We start from the raw sequence: 10,256 nt of genomic DNA on the forward strand, positions 1-10,256 counted from the left end.
GCAATATTGCTAGTTTTTTACTTAACATCTCAGAAAAAATCCTTGATTCAAGTTTTCTTTTCCTATGATAAGTCTATCAATTTTTGCCAAATAAATACACATAAAGCATCGACAACTCGGCTAGCGTCATGGAGCTGAAACCTGTATCAGCTCTTATGCCTCTATTACTCTCCATCGCTCAAATGGTCCCAACAATGGACGCCGAGCCTATCATCCGTAATAATCTTCTCTAATTAGGTAATTAAGTGGCCTTGGCTCCTTGTGTTAAGTGTGCCGCTCTAGCCCCCCGAAGAAGTGGCTCATCGTCGATCCCCGGAGCCCTATGCAGCCGCCCGGCACGTCGGTCCCGGCTCGGGTAGCCTCCCACTCCCGAATGTATCTGCCAAGACTCCGATCTCGGCAATGGATGGTTGTGCTTTTCCCCTTTGCCACACGCGCCACCAAGAATGGCCAAGGAAAAGCGCCGTGTGTGCCGCGTTGTAATCGGTTTCTTCTGGTGGCATTTATCGCGGGCACCTCGGGAGCCGAGGCCCCCGAAAGGCGTCCGACTGGTCGGTGAGCCCGTGGTCGTGGTCCACTTTTCCATGCCACCATACCTTCGCTGGCGCGGAATACAGCCATTTGGAAGCGTTTCGCTAATGGGATACGAAATGAGAGGGAAAATATAGTTATAATAATTTAATCTCCTCCTCGTGACTATCGGGTAATGGTTTCTGCTCGGGATCGCTTTTCCCGCGAATCGTAGTTGTTTAGTTTAGTTTCTTCCGCTAGCGGCACCATTTGGAGGACCCGGTTTTCGGTTTGCGCTTTGCCTTCTTAGCTTTCCCCTCCTTGGCGCGAGTGGCGTTTCGGTTTATACTTTTGCCTGAAGAGAAACACCAATCGACCGGTGCTAAAGGAATTACACTAGCATTACGTTTGTCTGCATAGATCGGATGTAGTATAAATCAACCATTTGCTCCGACGGGAGAACGCAGGACCTGTTTACCCCCACCTTCTTCCGCAACCACACCGAGATGCATTCCGAGCCGAAAGACACGATTCGCGGATTTTCTAAACCGAAACCCTCAGGTTCAGCAACCGACGCAAGTCCACCCGCGATCGCTTGCATACTATTCTTAGAGCATTGACCAACCGAAAATGAAATAAAAACAAAAAACATCGGTGCGAGTGCAACATCGCAGTCGAAAATAGCTTGTGCATTGGTTTGGGAACCGAGAAAATAAAACCAAAAACGCCAGTTTGACCACCGGCGACCGAAGACGTCCGATGCTAATGAGCTCTCTCTGGTGCTTGTACGCAAAGCGGCTCGCTAGTGGTACGAAGAATGCGCGAGGAAGCTGTTGAAAATAAACTTCTATCAACTCGAGCTCTTGAACTTGACAGTGAGTTTGTTTTGGGTGGTCGCGAACGGAACGTTCGCGAACGGTGACCAGCTGATGCCAATGCACTGAAGTAAAATGATTGACGTGTGTGCATTGAAGCAATCATTAGAAGTGCGACGAATGGAGTACTTTGACCATCCATCTGGGTTCCACAAGGCAAACAGTAAACCTATAATATGTACCGATGAGGTTAAATACTTATAAAATAAATGGTTTGGAAAGAAATAAAAACTTGTTTAACTATAAATAAATAAGGCTTCATTTTATAAAATAAGGACTCATTCGTTGTAGATTTTTGATGTAATAAATTCCTAATTGTCTATTAGATTTATGTTTATTGCTTGATTGGACTAAACGTTAGATTGACTTGATTTTCTTGTTAAGACCTCATTTCATTCGTTGTAGATTTTTAAAGTAATAAATTATTATGTCTGTTTGATTTATGTTTACAGTTTGGTTGGACTAAACGTTACGTTGGTTTAAATTTCTTGTTTACCAAATAGTCTTAATTTGGTTGCATTCATCAGAACACGTAGGTATTCTGCGAAAGCTTAATGAGTACCGTCATCTACCTAAGACTTCAACATCATCTACGATTGTTTGTTGTACTTTTGTACCATTCGTGCAAACAAAAATATTTATTCAACATTTAAAAACACTCCTCAATTTGTGAAAGAACTTGGATGTGTGCTTTTTGTGAGAAATTAAAGGAAAACTGAGAACTGAGAACTGAGAAACTTTTTCTACAAACACCCGGAGTATGAAAACATGTTTCGCATAAACATTTGCAATTGTTTGCTCCTTGTTTTGTTTTACGCCACGCTGCCACGCTCAATTAAACCAGCAAAGTGTGAAAGAGTAAAAGTAGCCACCCGTAGTGTGACATAATAGTGCGCGGCAGCGTTGGCCCGCGGTTCGGCCAACCGGACGGACACTTTGGCGCAAAACCTACGCTGCCAACTACGACTTGGCACCGGAAGCCAAATTCTTGTCCGCCAGCGGCAGCAAGATGTCAGCGATGTTTTTCTCTTTTTTTTGCATTTGCACCGACTACGACTTGAACTTGGACGTTGGTTGTAGCGTTGCAAAAGCGATGCGCCACGTTTTGAAAAGGGAAAACGGGGATGAGATTTGCGTAGGGATGCTATTTTTTTGTAGAACCCGCACGTAGATAGGCGACGGCCGTGCACACGCCTTATCTAATTGGCAGGGATTTTCCATTGCAATCCGAATTGTGTATGAGACTTTGTTCGCTTCGGTTTTTCCTAACTATTGTGAACGTCAAAAGCTATCGGCTCAGTCAACAGGGTAGACACAATTTCGTATGATTTTTGTCAATGGGAATAAACCCAAGTTTATCTTCAAACTGTTTAATTGTAATAGTTGTAAGTTCATGATTTTCGAAAAACAAACCCTAGCGTAATTTAATTTTTAACGGAAAAAATCCAAATCATAACCATTTTTCCCGATGCACCTAAATTTGGAGTCAGCTAGCTGTAGTCGTATATGATTCTAGATTCTCCACTTTGCAATGGAAAAGCCCCAACTAGAAATGGACGCATACAGCGCAACCCTAGGCTGACTAATCGTCCCATCGCGCCTTTGATCGACGGTTAATCAAAGGGGCAAATATTTAGAGATAGCGGATAGCACCCGTGTCTGGCCGCCGTTCATCGACACGCTCGGATTGATGGCCGTCAGTACAACGACTCCCGCCAAGCAACTCCCTCCCACCGGCCGGCAGAACAAAGTGCGGCGCAAAAACAAATCCATGAGTAAGACGCGGAAAGGTGACTCCGTTCCAACGACCGTGGCCATGACTGTCGCGCCGCCCGTCGCCCGAGAAGATGTTCATCATAACCGATGGTAGTAGTGCCACCTTCAGGTGATGGTGCGTTTCCTCCCCTCCTTTTCTACCCCGCATACACATGTATCCATCTGTCGTCCGACGGGGGGAGTCCATTAATTTCCCCCAAGACCTGCCCGCCACCCGGCGGTGCTGTTCCTGCGAACAAGAAACGCATCTAAACAATCGCGCTACGCTGTTGTCACCAATTTGTAAATGGGAAAAGGGAAAAATAAATCCAAAAACAAAACACTCACCACCGTTGGCTGGAGAGGACAGAGGAAACAACTGTTTGACTGGGCCCGAACCTACGACAACAGTAAACAGTTTGTGGCTGGATCGAATCCACTCTGCGAACCGTGACGCGAACGGATCGAGCACAGAAGCGGCACTATTAAGTGACACAAAAACCGCAAAAGTCAACAAAAGTGAAATAAATAAAAACTAGAAGAAAAATTAATGAAAAACGAAAAATAGCACAGGTCATAACTGAAAAGATAAAGTCTAACAACGGTGAGAACAAATCAAACATAAAGGAATATCAGCGGCAAGTTTGATTACGGGGCTTGTGTTGTAAGTTGAGAAAGAAAGATCTGAAAATCTAAAAGCATGGTGGGCAAGGGCCGGGTAAAATATACGCTCAAACCGAGAAGAACCGAGACGGATAAACTCCCGGAAGCACAAACGGCCATAGTGCAGATGGCGCCGCTGCAAATACGTCCGCTGTCGCGATGATGAATTCGAGCACACAACACAATCGACAACCGCACACTGGTGGCAATCGAGACGCCGTTTCGGGCCGTGGAACAGGTTGCGATCCGCTCCGATCAGCCGGAGTGCGGCTGACTTTTCGCGACGGGAAAAATGTAGGTCACTGTCGCCACTTCCGCCTCCACCACCGCCATCGATCCCGGGCGATCGGATCGGCCGTCGGGTTGGGGATAGGTTCATCTTTTTTTTTTTTTTGTCTCTGTATCGTTGTTTGTTGTGCAGCAACGTCGGAGTGAATTGAATTAGCCGACCGTGGCTAATAGCTAACAAATGACACTATCGTGACAGCAACGGTGGAGGCAACGCAATCGGTGTGGCGTATCATCGCGTTGTGAATCCGTGGCCAGGTCGGTCGGGACACAACCATCTGCAGTGCGGCGGAGCTGTCTGGACTCAGGACGGAGTGTTGTTACGACGCACGATGGGACAATGGATGGCCGTGAAATGGGTAGAATTTAAAATTGCAGTCTGTTGCACAAATGCGGCGTAGAGAATATATTTCTACAAAGGAATGTGGTTTTGGGTTATTATTAGCTAATTTTTATAGTTTCTCTGTTTCCTTTTTGATCTAAGCATTTTAATAACTTTTCCATTTTCTTCGGTTCTCTAACTGCCAAACTGAAGAGATCTACCCTTCTTTAATATTTTACTCTGCTCTTCAATTTAGTTGCAGCAATTTGGAGACCATACTTTGTTGAACCATATCTTTCATGCTTTTTTTTTAAATCAATTTCTATTCCCTTCTCCATAGCCCTTTCTTACTAATGATGCTTTTCGAGCGATGGTTTTCGATCGACCGGAACAGCGCACTCTTTTTTCGTTATTTATTTTCGTCGTGCAGCTGAGTTGAATGGATTTGACATTTTTTCCAGCAGTCTCCCCGTCAACGCCACATCACTTTCCTCCCGCTTGCGAAGCATTAGTCGTTAGCATTTAGAAAACAAGCAATGAAAACATTTCCTCGACCCATCAGCTCACTTCCTGCGTTCTGCCCAAACCGGCTACCGTACAGTTTGGTCATCACCCCTCTCCACACAGGCCCTATCGCTACCCAGCTGGATATTTCGAATGTCCTTCGGTAGCCATTTGGATGGCTCAACCGACCGCACGGAGCACAATGCACCCCGAACGAGAAAGTGGAGTCGACTGGACGCAAACATCGTCCCGTTTCGTCAGTTCATTGAAAGTCTCGGCTGTCTCGCCAGTCTCGACAGGAAAGCAATTAAATCGAAATGATATTCAACATTTTCTGCATTGTGGTAGGTTATTAATCTTGTCCCGCCCCGGTACGTAAAGATTCGATGATTAATCGATACCGGAGCTGGCGGGGTTTGATAATGTTTTTCCTCATTTTTTTTCTTTTTTCTGCTCCCTGGCCAACTCAACTCCAATGAACCGTCGCGATCGATGATTTTATTATGTTCTTTCACTGATCGGTCGTTGGAGAAAAAATGCTCGCTTTAACGAAAGAAAGGCTTTCTTATTCAACCATCGTGTTCTGTAGTTTGCTAGGAAAAAATTATATTTCCAACGTGTTTTTCATTTTAACAAGAAACATAATGTGCTTTTTCTCAGCAACATAATTCTCATTTTAGTATGTAAAAAGTTCTTCAGTTTTTAGTATCGTAGACTTTTCTCAATAAGTTTTCTTCCGCTTTTCGATTTTTGTCGTACAATTCTTCCAGTTTCTGTTATAATTTCAAACCATTTGATTTTACAATGCACCATTTTCTATAAAGTAACAATTGTACGGTTTGTTGATTTCTATCGGAAATTGTAAAATTATCAATGTGAGATTCTGATTCAATAAACCAATTGCTTGCATCTGTAATCAAATCAGATGGTGGCCTGAGGAAAAAAAAAGAGACAAACCAACCATAATTCACCCAGCTGCTAGTTGTCTCTATAACAGATCAATCAATTATTGTTTACTATGCCAGTGTCATCACTATGGCTACTGACGATAATCATGACTGATATAATTATGTGCGAAGCGGACCGTTTGTTTGATGTGACGCCGGCAATCAAAACTTACCCGAACCATTAAGCACACACTTCAAAGGGCTTGGAATGGGTTTTAAATCCTCCCTAATCCCTACCAGAGCTTGCCACCCAGCTTGGCTTTCTTCTTCGCCCAGCTCAACAGAACATCGGTTACGGTTATCAGCACCGTTCAGGAGAGGAAAAGGTTATGTCAAAGCAGGCCACTGCTTGACAGCGTGTGTCAGTGCGTCAGCTTGATAAGAAACACATTCGCCTTGGCTGCCACGGCTTCCGGAGTGCAAGAAGTTCGAAGGCAAACGCTATCAACGACCAATCGACCGTGGAGGTCATTTCTTGGGGCGACGTTTCACACGGTGGTGAAATTGTCTCACACTTTCAACCTGTTACGGTTATCAGATGGTTAAGGATATTGTTTCTTTTCTTTAGATATTTGTTATCAAATACAAAAATCTATCGACGACAGCCGATTATTAAATGGCTCTTTGTCGTGTTGCGTGATGCGATGGTGCATTAGGTATGACCTTAAGGAACCGTTCACGGTTCATAACCCTTCATGGTAGACTGTTTGTACCTAGCAACTTCTCATCAATCAGTATCAAACATCAGACGTATCTTCTCCCCCATGGAAGTTTCCCCTCTTCACTCGTGAAGCTTCGGACAAGTCCAAGGGCAAAGCCGCGAGTACATAGAACAAAACACCGAACATAACACGCCGGCCTGGACGGCGGGGAGCGAAATTAGCCCAACAGATTGTCGCGACAGTGTCGCGAACCGGGCGCGGAAGGTACACATTCGGGTCGCGCTCATTCTCGGAAGTTATTATCGTCCGAAAAGCGGGCAGACAAAGAGCCGACGATCGGAAAAATCGACGTAACGCGATGACGCGGGCACTGCAAGGGCCCCAAATGCAGCCAACCTTCGTGATGTGTGCTTACAAAACGCACTCCACCCATCCCACCCATCCGTGGGCGATGGAACCGCGGACGAGACATTATCAACAAAGCTGGCCAAACTAGAGCGCTTGACGGGACCAGTCTCAGGATAGAGCAACAGGATGGGTGGGAGGGTGGGGGGGGGCAACGCTCTCTCTCTCTCTCTCACACACACACAAAAACTGTGTCAAATTAGAACGTAATTACCGATATGAGAGCGCGGCCACTAGGGGAACGTCATCGCCCCGCTGGGAGGGTGAGTGGGGATGGTGTCGACGGCGCGACAGAAAAAAAAGGGCAGCTAAAAGAAACGGATCCGGACTTGGCCCAGACCTGCCCCAATTTAGCTGTCACATGTCCGCGCGCGACTGTCGGTCGTGGTCGTGGTCGTTTGCCAATGTCGTCGGTGTAGTGCCGCCGATGGAGTTCATTCGCTTTTTGGCCGCGGTGGAGCATCCGCGAGCCAGACGACCATCAGCGCACTCAGTGCCGCCGCCCGTCGTCGGCTCTCGGCCATATGTTTAAACGACCATCGCTAAAATCCATCATCTGCGCCACCATCGGCGTCGTTTTGTGTCGTCGGAATTGTGGGATGGATGGTGGCCGATTATTCAATGGCGTGGTGTACGGGCAAAAACGTTGATCGAGACATGAGACGGGGAACTATGGAAAAACTACCGATAATGACCCTTGTACAATTAGATGAATCTCTTTACGACGATGTTTTTTGGAATTCTTTCTGGGGCAAAATATTTGAGCATAGTTTATACCGAACAGTACAAATGGATAGTTTTCAGAAAATAGGTTTATTTAAAAGAGTCAGGAAAGTTTAAAAATTAAATAGTTTTAGAAAGTTAAGCTTTCCTTTTGCTGATCCGAACTGTCTTTAACAGGCTTTAGTATTCGTCAACATAAAAATTTTATTATCCAATGAAGCACACAAATTTGCTGAGGAAACGTCGCTACATTGAGGAAACTGATTCCTTTCGTGTAGAGAATTACTCCTGACGTGAAGATAAATTCTTTTGTCTTTTCTTACAGTATTTTATTAAATATTTTAAGAAAACGTCCGTTTATGATGTCCATCTACACCAGAGCATGAATAGTACACTAATACTTTTCGGAGCGCAGTTTTGTTTTCCAGTTTGGTTCCGAATTTTGTCAAGTCAGCTTTCATATTTTATAAAGTTTGAACCGGAATTCACACCGTTAAAGGTTAGATTTGATTTTAGGATCTTGTACTTACTTGTGATGATTGTGCAGCAAGTATTTCGTTCCATTTTCTTGCATGATATCGTGAAACAAACTGTTTGCTACTACGCAGAGTGTCAAACAGAGATAGACTTGCTTCGATCGATAAGACGATAGATGTCTGCGTGTAGGCGACTCATTATTTACAATATTATGAAATATTGCGTACACATTACTCACTGCCTTAGATAGATTATTGAAGGGTTGTAACAGGATTTGGTAGATTCAATTAAACTTGGATTATCATGAGTAAAGTGGTAAAAATGTTGACATTGAAATTGGTGAAGCATACAAATGAAATGGGAAGTAAATTTCTTTACTTTTTGAAGGGGGTAAAAAATCTAGTTACAGAAAACAAAGCAATATTGTTACTTGAAAATACTACCAACACTTTTAGCTAGTGGAGAACGAAGCGTTAATCATCACACTTCGTAACGTTGTCGCGTAACGCGATGGTTAACGTTTAAGCCACACTTCCATCGCCGCTTGTACCCTCGGTTCGAACGGTTATTGCACTTGGATGGAAGGTCCGGGATCAGAAGAAACCATTTCGAAATTTAACACCTCACTACGGGCAATTTAGGATTTCAATGGCAGTGTTGGGCGAAAGGCGAAGAGAGAGAGAATGGAAGAAAAATCAAAGCGAGAACATGACGAAGAAGAAGTCAGCCGGATCAAACGGTAGCAGCAGCAGCAGCAGAAGCCTTGGGTTCATCAACTCCAGGAGGCTAGAAAGATAATTCCCTCTTCGGACTTCGGTCGAGTGCAAAACCAGTTTTCGAGTCCAAAACCGAAACATCATCGTCCCGCGCGTTCGTCTCGCGAGCCCCCGGGGGCCACCACGATCCCACCGGCAACCGTCCTCTTGGCGGCCAGCTCAAACGGACGCCTAGCGACCGATGACGATGTGGCGATGTGTAGCGGGCGCGGATTATGGATATAATTTATGCCGACTCAAAACCAGAAGCTCTTTTCCCAGTTAACGATCAAAACACGACCAATCAAGAGGCCACTTTGGGACCCGCTTAAGGAGGAGACCGAGGGTCTGGCTCCCGGTCTTTAGCGTTGGGCTAACAGTCGAGCGAGCGTTGAACGTCTACATTTTAGGCCTGGCAAGATTTTTCTCCGGTTTTTTGTTCTTTTGCCTGCCCGGAGAAGGTGCTCGGAAATCAAAGGCATCGATTGATTCTGGCCAGTTTTTTCTTGTAGTTGTTGTTGTTGGTTTCGTGAAACTTTATGACCTCTGAAGATTCTTGATCTTCGCGTTAGAGGAAGAAATACAAGCAATTATGCTGTTGAAAGCACCAACCCTGTCTTTGATTTTTAAACTTTCAGTTGTCGCAAAAGTGAGGCAACTCAAGGAGAAAATTTTTTGTGTTGCTGGTATCGAAAATTAAAATAGAAAAGGGTCACTCTCATCAAGAACCCTGAAGCGAATCAGAGTATGAAGCATACTATCTTATTTTCATGGTTTCGTGTTTTTTAAACGATAATACCTCCTGATGGTGACAAAACGGGAACGCTCTTTTCCACGTTAAAGGCTCTTGCCACAACACAAACACCTTCCAAGATGTGATATCACAGCCTCCAGTAAAATATTGAAGGTTGAAGTTTCTCTTTGGAACGGTATTATCTTCCATTTTTTATCACACCTTAAAAGTTCCCTTCTGACCATGGTGTGAGCCTACGCCAGCACGGTTCAATTGAATGGAAATTTACAACACTACCTTCTAAGTCGACTTGCCCCGGAACGTCGCCTTGGTCGGTGCTACCGCGGTGAAACTTATTTATAGTCAACGCATTTCCAGTGGGCGAACGAAGGACAAACGAACATTGTAAGCTGCATTGGAACTGAAAAGCCTCTCAAAGAGTGTAAGAGAACACGCACCTTTCGGCAAATAAAACACAAAAACCAAAACACCGCAAGAAGCACCATCAAGTGGAGCTTCGGGCGGCGGATAGCTGAGTCGCTTGAATATCGCCCGAATGCCGCGGGGTTTTGTAAACTTGAGACGGTCCATCGTGAGTAGCGGTTAAGCAGCGAAGTCAATGTCAAGATTACAAGCT

This window comes from Anopheles ziemanni, chromosome 2, assembly GCF_943734765.1.
Source record: "Anopheles ziemanni chromosome 2, idAnoZiCoDA_A2_x.2, whole genome shotgun sequence".
NCBI classification, from domain to species: Eukaryota; Metazoa; Arthropoda; class Insecta; order Diptera; family Culicidae; genus Anopheles; species Anopheles ziemanni.